Below are 16829 nucleotides of genomic sequence, written 5' to 3'. Positions count from 1 at the left end.
AGAATATATTGGGGTTATAAATACCCTCATTTCTTGCTACTGCCATATAGTGCCAGTTTCTGACTGGGAATTCAAAGAATATATTGTGGTTACGTGCACCCACAATTTTTACTACTGGTATACAGTGCCATTGTCTGACTGGGAATTCAAAGAATATATTGGGAATACAAATACCCTCATTTCTTGCTACTGCCATATAGTGCCAGTTTCTGACTGGTAATTCAAAGAATATATTGGGGTTACGTGCACCCACAATTTTTACTACTGGTATACAGTGCCATTGTCTGACTGGGAATTCAAAGAATATATTGGGGTTATAAATACCCTCATTTCTTGCTACTGCCATATAGTGCCAGTTTCTGACTGGTAATTCAAAGAATATATTGTGGTTACGTGCACCCACAATTTTTACTACTGGTATACAGTGCCATTGTCTGACTGGGAATTCAAAGAATATATTGGGGTTATAAATACCCTCATTTCTTGCTACTGCCATATAGTGCCAGTTTCTGACTGGGAATTCAAAGAATATATTGGGGTTACGTGCACCCACAATTTTTACTACTGGTATACAGTGCCATTGTCTGACTGGGAATTCAAAGAATATATTGGGAATACAAATACCCTCATTTCTTGCTACTGCCATATAGTGCCAGTTTCTGACTGGTAATTCAAAGAATATATTGTGGTTACGTGCACCCACAATTTTTACTACTGGTATACAGTGCCATTGTCTGACTGGGAATTCAAAGAATATATTGGGAATACAAATACCCTCATTTCTTGCTACTGCCATATAGTGCCAGTGTCTGACTGGGAATTCAAAGAATATATTGGGGTTACGTGCACCCACAATTTTTACTACTGGTATACAGTGCCAATTTCTAACTAGGAATTCAAAATGCGCAAGGCTCCCGGAAAGGGACGTGGACGAGGCCGTGGGCGAGGTCGGGGGAATGGTTCTGGGGAGCAAGGTAGCAGTGAAGCCACAGGGCGTCCCGTGCCTACTCCTGTGGGGCAGCAAGCATTGCGCCACTCCACAGTGCCAGGGTTGCTTGCCACATTAACTAAACTGCAGGGTACAAACCTTAGTAGGCCCGAGAACCAGGAACAGGTCTTGCAATGGCTGTCAGAGAACGCTTACAGCACATTGTCCAGCAGCCAGTCAGACTCTGCCTCCTCTCCTCCTATTACCCAACAGTCTTGTCTTCCTTCCTCCCAAAATTCCGAAGCTTTACAGAACAATAACCCAAACTGTCCCTGCTCCCCAGAGCTGTTCTCCGCTCCTTTCATTGTCCCTCAACCTGCCTCTCCACGTCACGATTCCACGAACCTAACAGAGGAGCATCTGTGTCCAGATGCTCAAACACTAGAGTCTCCTCCATCTCCGTTCGATTTGGTGGTGGATGACCAGCAACCCACCCTCATCGACGATGATGTGACGCAGTTGCCGTCAGGGCATCCAGTTGACCGGCGCATTGTGCGGGAGGAGGAGATGAGACAGGAGTTGGAAGAGGAAGTGGTGGATGATGAGGACACTGACCCGACCTGGACAGGGGGGATGTCAAGCGGGGAAAGTAGTGTGGATGTTGAGGCAGGTGCAGCACCAAAAAGGGTAGCTAGAGGCAGAGGCAGAGGTCAGCAGCTTAGGCGAAGCCAGGCCACACCCGGAATCTCCCAAGATGTTCCAGTTCGTACCCAGCCCCGAAAAACTCCCACCTCGAGGGCACGTTTCTCGAAGGTGTGGAGTTTTTTCAAGGAATGCGCCGAGGACAGATATAGTGTTGTCTGCACAATTTGCCTCTCGAAATTGATTAGGGGCTCTGAGAAGAGCAACCTGTCCACCACTTCAATGCGCCGTCATTTGGAATCCAAGCACTGGAATCAGTGGCAGGCAGCAACGGCAGGACAAAGGCCGCCTGCCGTTCACGCCACTGCCACTGCCTCTGCCACTGCCTCTGCAACTGCCACTGCTGACTGTGCTGGCGATGCACTCCAGAGGACGAGCCAGGACACCACTTCATCTGCCTCCGCCACTTTGTTGACTTCTACCTCATCCTCCCCTGGTCCTGTCTTATCTCCTTCTCCTGCACCATCAAAGGCACCATCAGGCGTTTCTTTACAACAACCCACCATCTCTCAGACATTGGAGCGGCGGCAGAAATACACTGCTAACCACCCACACGCGCAAGCCTTGAACGCCAACATCGCTAAACTGCTGGCCCAGGAGATGTTGGCGTTCCGGCTTGTTGAAACTCCCGCCTTCCTGGACCTGATGGCAACTGCGGCACCTCGCTATGCCGTCCCTAGCCGTCACTACTTCTCCCGGTGTGCCGTCCCCGCCTTGCACCAGCACGTGTCACTCAACATCAGGCGGGCCCTTAGTTCCGCGCTTTGCACAAAGGTCCACTTGACCACCGACGCGTGGACAAGTGCATGCGGACAGGGACGCTACATTTCACTGACGGCACACTGGGTGAATGTAGTTGAGGCTGGGACTGCTTCCCAAACTGGCCCGGTGTACCTCGTCTCCCCGCCTAACATTCCTGGCAGGGACACGAGAAGAACACCCCCCTCCTCCTCCTCCTCTACCGCCTCCTCCTCCGCCACCGCCTCCTCCTCCGCCACCGCCTCCTCCTCCGCTGTTAGATTGACCCCAGCTACGAGTTGGAAACATTGCAGCACTGGCGTTGGTAGACGTCAGCAGGCTGTGCTGAAGCTGATCAGCTTGGGGGACAGACAGCACACTGCCTCCGAGGTGAGGGATGCCCTCCTCGATGAGACGGCAATATGGTTTGAGCCGCTGCACCTGGACCCAGGCATGGTCGTTTGTGATAACGGCCGGAACCTGGTAGCAGCTCTGGAGCTTGCCGGACTCCAACATGTTCCATGCCTGGCCCACGTCTTCAACCTAGTGGTGCAACGTTTCCTAAAGAGCTACCCCAATGTTCCAGAGCTACTGGTGAAAGTGCGGCGCATGTGCGCCCACTTTCGCAAGTCGACAGTAGCCGCTGCTAGCTTAAAATCTCTCCAGCAACGCTTGCATGTGCCACAACACCGGCTTTTGTGCGACGTCCCCACACGCTGGAACTCAACGTTTCAGATGTTGAATAGAGTGGTTGAGCAGCAGAGACCTTTGATGGAATACCAGCTACAAAACCCTAGGGTGCCACAAAGTCAGCTGCCTCAGTTTCACATCCATGAGTGGCCATGGATGAGAGACCTTTGTGACATCCTACGGGTCTTTGAGGAGTCCACAAGGAGGGTGAGCTCTGAGGATGCGATGGTGAGCCTTACAATCCCGCTCTTGTGTGTTCTGAGAGAATCCCTGATTGACATCAGGGATAACTCAGATCACACAGAGGAGTTAGGGATAGCATCCGATCCGTCACAGCTGGAGAGTAGGTCCACACATCTGTCCGCTTCACTGCGTTTAATGGAGGAGGAGGAGGAGGAGGAGGAGGAAGAAGAGTTGTCCAATGATGTGATGGTGATACAGGAGGCTTCCGGGCAACTTCGAATCGTCCCATTGTTGCAGCGCGGATGGGTAGACATGGAGGATGAGGAGGAAATGGAGATTGAACTTTCCGGTGGGGCCAGAGGAGTCATGCCAACTAACACTGTGGCAGACATGGCTGAGTTCATGTTGGGGTGCTTTACAACCGACAAGCGTATTGTCAAAATCATGGAGGACAACCAGTACTGGATCTTTGCTATCCTTGACCCCCGGTATAAAAACAACATCTCGTCTTTTATTCCGGTAGAGGGGAGGGCCAATCGCATCAATGCTTGCCACAGGCAATTGGTGCAGAATATGATGGAGATGTTTCCAGCATGTGACGTTGGCGGCAGGGAGGGCAGTTCCTCCAGTAGGCAACCAAGTTCTCACCGGTCCACACAAACGAGGGGCACACTGTCTAAGGTCTGGGACACCTTGATGGCACCCCCTCGCCAAAGTGCCGCCACGGAGGGTCCTAGTGTCACCAGGCGTGAGAAGTATAGGCGCATGTTGCGGGAATACCTTTCTGACCACAGCCCTGTCCTCTCCGACCCCTCTGCGCCCTACACGTATTGGGTGTCGAAGTTGGACCTGTGGCTTGAACTTGCCCTATATGCCTTGGAGGTGCTGTCCTGTCCTGCCGCCAGCGTCCTATCTGAGAGGGTGTTCAGTGCAGCCGGTGGCATCATCACTGAAAAGCGCACCCGTCTGTCAGCTGAGAGTGCCGACCGGCTCACTTTGATAAAAATGAACCACCACTGGGTAGAGCCGTCATTTTTGTGCCCACCTGTGTAAAGCACCCCAACATGAAACTCCATGTCTGTACTCAACCTCTCCAATTCCTCCGCATCCTCATACTCATCCACCATAAGCGTTGCACAATTCTGCTAATACTAGGCTCCCTCCACCCTGATTTCCACCAACTCTGCTGGTTAGAGGCTCCCTCCACCATGAATTTGCCCAAACTGGGCTGTTTAGAGGCTCCCTCCACCATGAATTGGTCCAAACTGGGGTTTTTAGAGGCTCCCTCCACCATGAATTGGTCCAAACTGGGCTGTTTAGCGGCTTCCTCCACCATTAATTGGTCCAAACTGGGCTGGTTAGAGGCTCCCTCCACCATGAATTGGTCCAAACTGGGTTTTTTAGAGGCTCCCTCCACCATGAATTTGCCCAAACTGGGCTGTTTAGAGGCTCCCTCCACCATGAATTGGTCCAAACTGGGCTGGTTAGAGGCTCCCTCCACCATGAATTTCCCAAAACTTGGCTGTTTAGAGGCTCCCTCCACCATTAATTGGTCCAAACTGGGCTGGTTAGAGGCTCCCTCCACCATGAATTGGTCCAAACTTGGCTGTTTAGAGGCTCCCTCCACCATTAATTGGTCCAAACTGGGCTGGTTAGAGGCTCCCTCCACCATGAATTTGCCCAAACTGGGCTGTTTAGAGGCTCCCTCCACCATGAATTGGTCCAAACTGGGGTTTTTAGAGGCTCCCTCCACCATGAATTGGTCCAAACTTGGCTGTTTAGAGGCTCCCTCCACCATTAATTGGTCCAAACTGGGCTGGTTAGAGGCTCCCTCCACCATGAATTGGTCCAAACTGGGTTTTTTAGAGGCTCCCTCCACCATGAATTGGTCCAAACTGGGGTTTTTAGAGGCTCCCTCCACCATGAATTGGTCCAAACTGGGCTGTTTAGCGGCTCCCTCCACCATTAATTGGTCCAAACTGGGCTGGTTAGAGGCTCCCTCCACCATGAATGTGCCCAAACTGGGCTGTTTAGAGGCTCCCTCCACCATGAATTGGTCCAAACTTGGCTGTTTAGAGGCTCCCTCCACCATTAATTGGTCCAAACTGGGCTGGTTAGAGGCTCCCTCCACCATGAATTGGTCCAAACTTGGCTGTTTAGAGGCTCCCTCCACCATTAATTGGTCCAAACTGGGCTGGTTAGAGGCTCCCTCCACCATGAATTTGCCCAAACTGGGCTGTTTAGAGGCTCCCTCCACCATGAATTGGTCCAAACTGGGTTTTTTAGAGGCTCCCTCCACCATGAATTTGCCCACACTGGGCTGGTTAGAGGCTCCCTCCACCATGAATTGGTCCAAACTGGGTTTTTTAGAGGCTCCCTCCACCATGAATTTGCCCACACTGGGCTGGTTAGAGGCTCCCTCCACCATGAATTTCCCAAAACTTGGCTGTTTAGAGGCTCCCTCCACCATTAATTGGTCCAAACTGGGCTGGTTAGAGGCTCCCTCCACCATGAATTGGTCCAAACTTGGCTGTTTAGAGGCTCCCTCCACCATTAATTGGTCCAAACTGGGCTGGTTAGAGGCTCCCTCCACCATGAATTTGCCCAAACTGGGCTGTTTAGAGGCTCCCTCCACCATGAATTGGTCCAAACTGGGGTTTTTAGAGGCTCCCTCCACCATGAATTGGTCCAAACTTGGCTGTTTAGAGGCTCCCTCCACCATTAATTGGTCCAAACTGGGCTGGTTAGAGGCTCCCTCCACCATGAATTGGTCCAAACTGGGTTTTTTAGAGGCTCCCTCCACCATGAATTGGTCCAAACTGGGGTTTTTAGAGGCTCCCTCCACCATGAATTGGTCCAAACTGGGCTGTTTAGCGGCTCCCTCCACCATTAATTGGTCCAAACTGGGCTGGTTAGAGGCTCCCTCCACCATGAATGTGCCCAAACTGGGCTGTTTAGAGGCTCCCTCCACCATGAATTGGTCCAAACTTGGCTGTTTAGAGGCTCCCTCCACCATTAATTGGTCCAAACTGGGCTGGTTAGAGGCTCCCTCCACCATGAATTGGTCCAAACTTGGCTGTTTAGAGGCTCCCTCCACCATTAATTGGTCCAAACTGGGCTGGTTAGAGGCTCCCTCCACCATGAATTTGCCCAAACTGGGCTGTTTAGAGGCTCCCTCCACCATGAATTGGTCCAAACTGGGTTTTTTAGAGGCTCCCTCCACCATGAATTTGCCCACACTGGGCTGGTTAGAGGCTCCCTCCACCATGAATTGGTCCAAACTGGGTTTTTTAGAGGCTCCCTCCACCATGAATTTGCCCACACTGGGCTGGTTAGAGGCTCCCTCCACCATGAATTTCCCAAAACTTGGCTGTTTAGAGGCTCCCTCCACCATTAATTGGTCCAAACTGGGCTGGTTAGAGGCTCCCTCCACCATGAATTGGTCCAAACTTGGCTGTTTAGAGGCTCCCTCCACCATTAATTGGTCCAAACTGGGCTGGTTAGAGGCTCCCTCCATCATGAATTTGCCCAAACTGGGCTGTTTAGAGGCTCCCTCCACCATGAATTGGTCCAAACTGGGGTTTTTAGAGGCTCCCTCCACCATGAATTGGTCCAAACTTGGCTGTTTAGAGGCTCCCTCCACCATTAATTGGTCCAAACTGGGCTGTTTAGAGGCTCCCTCCACCATGAATTTGCCCAAACTGGGCTGGTTAGAGGCTCCCTCCACCATGAATTGGTCCAAACTTGGCTGTTTAGAGGCTCCCTCCACCATTAATTGGTCCAAACTGGGCTGGTTAGAGGCTCCCTCCACCATGAATTTGCCCAAACTGGGCTGTTTAGAGGCTCCCTCCACCATGAATTGGTCCAAACTGGGTTTTTTAGAGGCTCCCTCCACCATTAATTGGTCCAAACTGGGCTGTTTAGAGGCTCCCTCCACCATGAATTTGCCCAAACTGGGCTGGTTAGAGGCTCCCTCCACCATGAATTGGTCCAAACTGGGCTGGTTAGAGGCTCCCTCCACCATGAATTTGCCCAAACTGGGCTGTTTAGAGGCTCCCTCCACCATGAATTGGTCCAAACTGGGTTTTTTAGAGGCTCCCTCCACCATGAATTGGTCCAAACTGGGCTGTTTAGAGGCTCCCTCCACCATGAATTTGCCCAAACTGGGCTGGTTAGAGGCTCCCTCCACCATTAATTGGTCCAAACTGGGCTGGTTAGAGGCTCCCTCCACCATGAATTGGTCCAAACTGGGTTTTTTAGAGGCTCCCTCCACCATGAATTTGCCCACACTGGGCTGGTTAGAGGCTCCCTCCACCATGAATTGGTCCAAACTGGGTTTTTTAGAGGCTCCCTCCACCATGAATTTGCCCACACTGGGCTGGTTAGAGGCTCCCTCCACCATGAATTTCCCAAAACTTGGCTGTTTAGAGGCTCCCTCCACCATTAATTGGTCCAAACTGGGCTGGTTAGAGGCTCCCTCCACCATGAATTGGTCCAAACTTGGCTGTTTAGAGGCTCCCTCCACCATTAATTGGTCCAAACTGGGCTGGTTAGAGGCTCCCTCCACCATGAATTTGCCCAAACTGGGCTGTTTAGAGGCTCCCTCCACCATGAATTGGTCCAAACTGGGGTTTTTAGAGGCTCCCTCCACCATGAATTGGTCCAAACTTGGCTGTTTAGAGGCTCCCTCCACCATTAATTGGTCCAAACTGGGCTGGTTAGAGGCTCCCTCCACCATGAATTGGTCCAAACTGGGGTTTTTAGAGGCTCCCTCCACCATGAATTGGTCCAAACTGGGGTTTTTAGAGGCTCCCTCCACCATGAATTGGTCCAAACTGGGCTGTTTAGCGGCTCCCTCCACCATTAATTGGTCCAAACTGGGCTGGTTAGAGGCTCCCTCCACCATGAATGTGCCCAAACTGGGCTGTTTAGAGGCTCCCTCCACCATGAATTTGCCCAAACTGGGCTGGTTAGAGGCTCCCTCCACCATGAATTGGTCCAAACTGGGGTTTTTAGAGGCTCCCTCCACCATGAATTGGTCCAAACTTGGCTGTTTAGAGGCTCCCTCCACCATTAATTGGTCCAAACTGGGCTGGTTAGAGGCTCCCTCCACTATGAATTGGTCCAAACTTGGCTGTTTAGAGGCTCCCTCCACCATTAATGTGCCCAAACTGGGCTGTTTAGAGGCTCCCTCCACCATGAATTTGCCCAAACTGGGCTGGTTAGAGGCTCCCTCCACCATGAATTGGTCCAAACTGGGGTTTTTAGAGGCTCCCTCCACCATGAATTGGTCCAAACTTGGCTGTTTAGAGGCTCCCTCCACCATTAATTGGTCCAAACTGGGCTGGTTAGAGGCTCCCTCCACCATGAATTGGTCCAAACTTGGCTGTTTAGAGGCTCCCTCCAGCATTAATTGGTCCAAACTGGGCTGGTTAGAGGCTCCCTCCACCATGAATTTGCCCAAAATGGGCTGTTTAGAGGCTCCCTCCACCATGAATTGGTCCAAACTGGGTTTTTTAGAGGCTCCCTCCACCATGAATTTGCCCACACTGGGCTGGTTAGAGGCTCCCTCCACCATGAATTGGTCCAAACTGGGGTTTTTAGAGGCTCCCTCCACCATGAATTTGCCCAAACTGGGGTGTTTAGAGGCTCCCTCCACCATGAATTTGCCCAAACTCTGCTGGTTAGAGGCTCAATCCACCCTGATTTTCAAAACAAATGTTGGTGCCAACCTCAACTTACTACAAGGGCCAAATTCACTGCTGGTGACAAGCTCTCCTCACTGCAAGTGCCAAATACACATGTTTCAAGGTGTTTTCCTACTGTCAGAGAGGTGGTATTGAGTGTGTAAAGTGTGTAGTTGTTAGGCTGTGATGTTGGGGTAATAGAGGGTCTTTGGTGTGTTAGATGCCCCCAGACATGCTTCCCCTGCTGTCCCAGTGTCATTCCAGAGGTGTTGGCATCATTTCCTGGGGTGTCATAGTGGACTTGGTGACCCTCCAGACACGGATTTGGGTTTCCCCCTTAACGAGTATCTGTTCCCCATAGACTATAATGGGGTTCGAAACCCGTTCGAACACACGAACATTGAGCGGCTGTTCGAATCGAATTTCGAACCTCGAACATTTTAGTGTTCGCTCATCTCTAGTCCCTACCCTAAGACTTTAATTGTACAATAAATGATGTACTCCCCCTCTAGATAAGACCCCAGAGATCACATTCTTACTGACTACACTGTAACAGTGAGTATATAAGAAGGTTATCTCCTGCCCTATATATAAAGTGTTAGTGTAGGGACCCATCATAAAATGACCACCCAAATGGTCGATGGGCTCATGAATATCATGTAAAATTTGAGCACAAATGTACTCTTTAGAAACACTGCATGTGGAGATTCTTATTACACAATTCTATTATATAACAGATATACATATATACTGTACAAAAGTTAGGCATTACACATAACACATTATCTACACCATGGCACAGAGTGTTTCAGATCTCAACTGTATCAATAGAGCAAAAAGTCTATATATGTATACTTATACAGTATATACAATATACACACCTTATATATACTATTTCTAGTGACTTACAAAAGGCAGCACTATGAACAGACATGCCTGACTGACAACTGACTTTACACAGCTAGAAATATGTACACTATATAAATGATATAATATAGAAACATATACATACACTGTATATACATCTACAATACAAACAAACAATACTTTATATACAGATATTAATTACATCAGGGACATTGATTTTCAACACATCTAAATAATTTATATACGTTTCTCTCTATGTATCATATATCTATATCTCTCTATGTATATCTATGTATCTATCTATATACTGTATATCCACTTATATACTGTACACACACACTTTACATAACGATTCCTACTAATGTACATAAGTGGACAATATTTTCAGACAGGGCTATATGTATATAGAGATATTAATTACATCAGACACATCTCTATATATTTATCTCTATGTATCAATCTATCTACATATTGTATACCCATTTATATACTGTAAACACACACACTTTACATAAAAATACCTAGTAATGTACATAAGTGGACAATATTTTCAGACATATATATATTTCTAGAGGTATTTATTACATAGGTGGAACTACATACAGTACATTAAATACTGTACATCCTACATATACTATATTTAGTGATACAAATTTCATTCACACTACTTGATATCATGTCACATATTCTGTATACATTAATACCTATTACATAACTTTTACTACAGACATGACTATATCTATGGAGGAGGATACTGACAGCAGGGGGCTCCTATACAAGACATAGATTTGGAACCAGCCATCATTCACATACCTCTCTCACGTGTACATACATATATACAGGTATATCCTTAATAGAGATCCAGGATTATAGTTTATACAGCATTATGGGTTTTATGTAATGATGGCTGCTTATTATTATTATTATCGAACATGGACTATTTATTATTTTATAAGTAACTTCCTCCAACTTTTCAGGAGCACCTTTGTGTACCAAGTTCATCGTGCTATACACCTTTACCATTGGAACTGGTGCGGGGGGCAAGCAACCCAACTTAGAGGCCCAAATACAACAAACAAGAAGCAAAAAGCCTAAAATATAAGTTTAAATAAATTAACAATAAAGACTGGTTATCTATACCAATGACACTCACAATAAAACCTATAGACCAAAATCTCTTGGCTCGTCAAAGAACGAACAATACACAGAACATTACCACCAACCAGATCCTGCCGTTCTCTATATACATTTGAGGGTTCACCACCCCACCGCCTAGGGACTCATGCCGACTGATCTACATCTATGATCTGATACCAAGGTGACTGAACAAACGGTTTACAAAACCAAATGACCAGACTACTCCTATTACTCATCTTCCTTTCTAACACAACATATATGTAATTACCTGACGAAGGGAATTAACCTAAAACGTTGTATATATAACATAATTACATTATTAAGAAGCAGAACCTCTTTGGAGTGCGGATCTATTTGCTTTCTTCTACTGAATCTAGTGGGGAGGTGGTCAGCCCCTCACAGAACATGCACCCTTCATGTACTGACACTAACATTTGTCCTGACAACCAAATCAAAGCACCGTGCAGAGCAGTGTAATAAAAAAATATACAAAATATTCATACATATGACCAAATGTACATCTAACCTACGGATCTGAACTAATAATGACTACTGCCGTACAACCCGCCCACATTTGTCCCATCCATATTGTGGGTAATGTCAGCACTCACATAATGTCAGAACAAAGATGACCTATGTAGGCCTGATGTCATAATATCAAAGAACATTGATAAAATGGGCAAATTGTCCACCAGCACATATAATCTAATTCTGACTTTTCTGCACATAAACACACTCACCGGATACATGGACAATGAATTATCTACCTCAATGTATCAAAGCATGACTAAGACTTACGATAAAATCTATCAAACACTGAGATATATAGATCAGAAAAATAACTTTAAAAAAATTAACCTTCTGAGATATTGCCTAGATCTCTTCTTAGCATACAGCCTGTATAAAACACACACACACTTGTATATACATATTATGGACACATGTACACCTGATACACAGATATACATATTAGTCTATGTACATATCGGTATTGGAGCCTCTGTTATCATAATTGCTGGAATAAATAGCATGGCATGCTGCACAATTTTTTTTTCCTTTATACTGATGGACATTATGACCGAAAATCCATCAGACCCCATTATAAGTCAATGAGGTCTGTGGGGTGGCATTGGTGTCTGTCATGTAATGGATGTGACACTGCCAGTAATTTAGTTGTTCTGCTCTTTTGACTGAGCAGGACAATGGACAATGCAAATATGAACACGGCCTTATACACACACCTTACACACATTACAGGTACCTATATACAGATGCATTCACATTAAACATTCTGCACACATAGATATATATACAGTACATACATATTGCACATACACAAAAACATTAGGTACATACATATACACACAAACACACACGTACAATTTAACAAATTATATTCAGACTAGTGGATACATAAATTTACTTTATGTCCAGCTGTATCCCAGGCCTAATATGAATACTGTACAATCAGCAGGAGTCATTACTACCCTGCCCCATTCACAGCAGAAGGAGGAAGGGCCCACATAGGACTCAACCTCACTCCAGGTCAGTGTCTTCTGACATCCGTCCCTTCCTTCTGACTACAAAGCTTACTAGAAGTATCATTACACCAGTAGGAGCATGTTCTGTAGTAATGACCGAGCTGCTGATGTGTATTGTATACTACAACCATAGCACCACAGAATACAGTCCATGTGAAGAAGCTGCTCATATCGATAGGTTAGCTTCCTGGCCGGGACCCTTTCTCTTATGACCCCTGTTCAACTGAACCACAGGTGGTATGTCCATCTCCATACAAATAAATATGCATATAAATACCTTACACATTCACCTTACACATACTAAGAAATATGTATTACTTAAGGTGGACCATTCACCACTGCCACCAATTCTAATTCTTTGCATGTGTTTATAGGAACCGATCTACTTTTTTCTGTAGTCCCCAATGTTCCCGAGCAATAAGCAAAGTCAGTTTTGGTGCCTGCTGTGCTCTTTAAGCTCTGTAATGTCAGTAGGGCGGTGTCAGGCAGAGGGTGTGACTCACAGCTCCAATCAGAGACAGCCATTGTCAGAGCTCAGAATCACACCCCTTGTCTGCTCCTGCCTGACACCGCCCTACTGACAGCACAGAGACTAAATAGTATATCAGGCACCAAAACTAACAGCATTGCTTGCTTTGGAATGGTGGGGGCTAGAGGAAAAATTCCAACTGTGCCAGAATGGAGCAGCAAATATTAATGTAAAGCGCTTTGAGGAGATGTTTATATATAGCTCTCCTAGATGTATATATCAACCCACATTTCTTCAATTGGTTTGCAGAATATTTTTTCAATGACTTTTCATAGTTTTTTGTTGTCTTTTGTGACAAGATATTACGCTGCAGAAGTTTAATCAATTGCAGAAGTTCAAGTTGACTCTGCTGCATCTGTATATCTACAGTATACACATAATGTAACTCATGCTGTATATAAACACGCTACGTAATTTGACAATATTTATACAAACATTTAAATACATATGCAAAAGAAATAAACTAGAAAACTAAAGAAGCAGCATAATAAAATCTTTCCAAAAGATGAAGGTTTTATTCACTCATGATATAAAGATATACAACGTGCCAACACTACACTGAGAGTGAAGCCATTTTGAAGTTGAAACATGTACCATGAGTGAATAAAGGCTTCATCTTTTAGAAAAATTTTAGATGAATTACCCTGTTTTTTTTTAATCTGAATGTGAAAAGTAGCTGAGTCCAACCTAAGAAACTAAGTATACATCTAAATATATGTGTATACAGTACCTATAATTATAAGTGGGCTTCATGTATATACAGTATACAACTATGTACCATACCTTACAAATTATGTATATAGAAAATCAGGAAAAAAAAATCATAGTAGAGCAGCGCAGTTACTAGCCGCTATGATTTGGCCCTTTGACTGAATCGCAGACGGACGCTATTGGTTTCATCTGCTTTGGGGTTTTATTTAAATATTTAAAGGGCTATATCATTACGGGGCTGCAGGGGAAAATATCTGTGTGTGTTTTTTATTACTGCCCCGATAACGTGAATATTGCACCTGTATTCTAATGTAGCTGTGTCACGGTATGGGGTTAAATGATAGAGGGGCCTCTGCCACTAGTGGCTGAGGTCTTGCTATGATATATTATTCCTTCACCGAGCCACAAATGATTGCTTTTTACTGTAGGCAGCAGTGAATGGGGCGTGTGTGTGGGGGGGGGGGGAGGGGGGCTGTTAGTATTAAGGAGTTAACATACACTGCCCGACAATTCAATTGATTTTGAGAGGCAGCTCTTGCTTAGGCTTCTGGAGCCTGTATTCTAAATATATACCATTTAGAGATGAGCGAGTACTGTTCGGATCAGCTGATCCGAACAGCATGCACGCATTGAAATGAATGGATGTAGCCGGCACGTGGGGAGTTAAGTGGCCGGCCGGCGTCAAAGCGGAAGTACCAGGTGCCTCCATTCATTTCAATGCGTGCGTGCTGTTCGGATCGGCTGATTCCAACAGTACTCGCTCATCTCTAATACCATACATTACATGCATATACATACATACAGGGACACATCATACATATTACCACAATATCTCTGTTGCTTTGTCAGAAGTAATAGTGGACATGCAGACCAGGAGGGTATCCACCACAAGATTTCTCCATCCAATGAAGTCCATCATGCTGTGAAAAAAAGTAAAGGTTTTTTTTATGTTAATTTAAATAAAACTTCAGCTATAAAACATATATAAGGTATTAGGGCAGTTCACATCTGTGTTTGGTATTCCGTTCGGGGAGTCTGCTTGGGGATCCCCCGAACAGAATACCGAACGCAATAAAAAGCGGTGATTAATTAAAGCACACGGACCCCATAGACTATAATGGGGTCCGTGTCTTTTCTATGCGGTGTCCGCACGAGTCATGCTGACAGAAAAATACTTCATGAACTACTTTTCTCTCGAAAAATGCATGGACCTCATGATAGTCTATGGGGTCCGTGTGCTTTCATTGCTCACCACTTTTTAATGCATTCGGTATTCTGTTCGGGAGTTCACAAGCAGACTCCCCGAACGGAATACGGAACACAGATGTGAATCGGGCCTAAGTTATGTATCTGGTTTGTTTCATATTACATAACGATAATTTAATATTTGTTATATTTAACACCTATGGTCTCTTTATAAAGCTCCTTTTCCCATGGAGCGAAGTGTTCAGTGAGAGTTTTGGGTACTGGGGACCGTACTGGATCATGCTGTAGCTCAGAGATTTCTCCTGACTATAATGATATCAATGGAGCTCTCCATAAAATTGGAGAAACTGACAGGTTATGATGGAAAAACGGAGAGAAGCAGAGCAACAAGTGGAGACAGTATTACTGGTGATAAGGCTCTGTTCACATTATGTTTGAGGCACCAGTTTGACATAAATCTGGAAATATTGATAATATATACCTCTATTGGCTGTGCTAATACATGAAACTGCATGTCTATCAGGTGACCATTGTACAATTCTATATTGCATAGTATACATTTCCAACAGGTTACACTTCACTTTATTTGTTGAATTCATTTCCTTGTATATCGCCAACATATTCTGCCAATGTTTTCCTTGGTCAGATTTGGACCTAGAGCTACAGCAATACAAGACTACTGATATGAATAACTGTATTGTCTATATACTGACTGTAAGTATATTGCAGCCATGTATTAGGCATTTCACGACCCCATGGGGGACTATAGATATGTTTGGAGTGTTTGCTGAGACTGAATGCAATAAATGTACCTGAAGACTGGCCATGTATTAAAGGGGTTGTCCCATCACAAGGATCCTATCTATACTGCTTGTTAATGTGAATGTAAGACTTTTCCTAAATACATTGCTTCAGCAAAACTGCTTTGTTTGTCCACTATATTACTTTATTCATTTTTTTGGGACACATCCCTTGACTTATCTGGTCATAAGTCAAGTGATGTATCTGCTGCTCTGAGGGGGGAGGGAGGAGGGGCTAAGTGCACGGGAGCGAGCCTGGAGGGGGGGGGGGTAGTTTACCCTTTGGGGGGAAGGGGCCACCAATACAGACCCGGCATCCGCTGTAATAGAGAGGCAGATGCCAGGGAGGGTTAGACGCCGGCACAGATGCCAGCAACATCACTATGTGCCTGCCCTGCGTGAAGCCAGCAGCGGCAGGAGCGATGCTGCTATTCCGGGGGGGGGGGGGGGGGGGGCGGAGGAGCGGAATAACAGCATCGCTTCTGCCGCTGCTGGCTTCATGCAGGGCAGAAGCATAGCGATGTTGCTGGCATCTGTGCTGGCGTCTACACTCCCTGGCATCCGCCTCTCTATTACAGCGGATGCCGGGTCTGCATTCACATATGCATAAGCCAAGCGGTGAGATGCCGCTGGCCCTGCGTGCGCGCTCATAGACCAGTCTAGCCTTCACAATGCGAATACAGACCCGACATCCGCTGTGATAGAGAGAGGTGGATGTCGGGTCTGTATTCGCATTGTGAAGGCTAGACTGGTCTATGAGCGTGCACGCAGGGCCGGCGGCATCTCGCCGCTTGGCTTTGCATATGTGACCCTGCCCACCAATGACGCAACAAAGCCGGAAGACAGAAGATTTCACAGCAACAAAGACTGGTGAGTATGCGACGTGGGAATACCCCTTTAACCCTTACCCTTCTCCCAGCAGTTATCTATAATGATCAGTTGTAAGGTGTTCAGTGTTAGGATTAGATCCTGGTTTCTTACCAAAGACATCCACAAGTTGTCCAGGCAGCGAGCAGAGCCGATCACGTAACGTCCATCCTCTCTCTGCGCTTAGTAATAACTGACTGCAGCCAACTGTATTTTTCAAATTGAAACCTGCAATCCAATTGG

Source organism: Leptodactylus fuscus, chromosome 1, assembly GCF_031893055.1.
Source record: "Leptodactylus fuscus isolate aLepFus1 chromosome 1, aLepFus1.hap2, whole genome shotgun sequence".
Lineage (NCBI taxonomy): Eukaryota > Metazoa > Chordata > Amphibia > Anura > Leptodactylidae > Leptodactylus > Leptodactylus fuscus.
This window is presented reverse-complemented; position numbering follows the sequence as displayed.